This window comes from Acyrthosiphon pisum, unplaced genomic scaffold, assembly GCF_005508785.2.
Source record: "Acyrthosiphon pisum isolate AL4f unplaced genomic scaffold, pea_aphid_22Mar2018_4r6ur Scaffold_785;HRSCAF=1244, whole genome shotgun sequence".
Classification (NCBI taxonomy): Eukaryota; Metazoa; Arthropoda; class Insecta; order Hemiptera; family Aphididae; genus Acyrthosiphon; species Acyrthosiphon pisum.
The window spans coordinates 1-398 of NW_021777767.1; positions in this window are offsets into that span (position 1 = coordinate 1).

A 398-nucleotide genomic window follows, 5' to 3' on the forward strand; every position below is an offset into this window, starting at 1 on the left:
AAAGAGAACTATCGTTATCCTGTTTTCTAAGTTATTTTGTTGAATATTATTAGGTATGATCAATGTTACACAAATAATTAAAAACAACATAACTGTGACCTGTTCTATACAACATAAAATACTTACCTAAGCTAAAGATTATTTGTTATACTGTTATAGCAGGGAATGTTGAAACCATAGACCTATAAACTAAGTTTTTATTAACTTAGTTTATAGCTCTATGGTTGGAACATAATAGTGAATTAGTGAAGTACTCACTATTAATCACTTATTATGTTCCTCAATATACTCTAAGGTACAACTTTTTTGTATTTATTGATAATTTTTACTTCAAAATAATCAAAATATTATAGATTAAGTATTTTATATTTTGGGGGTGCACATTTTAAACTTGGGGG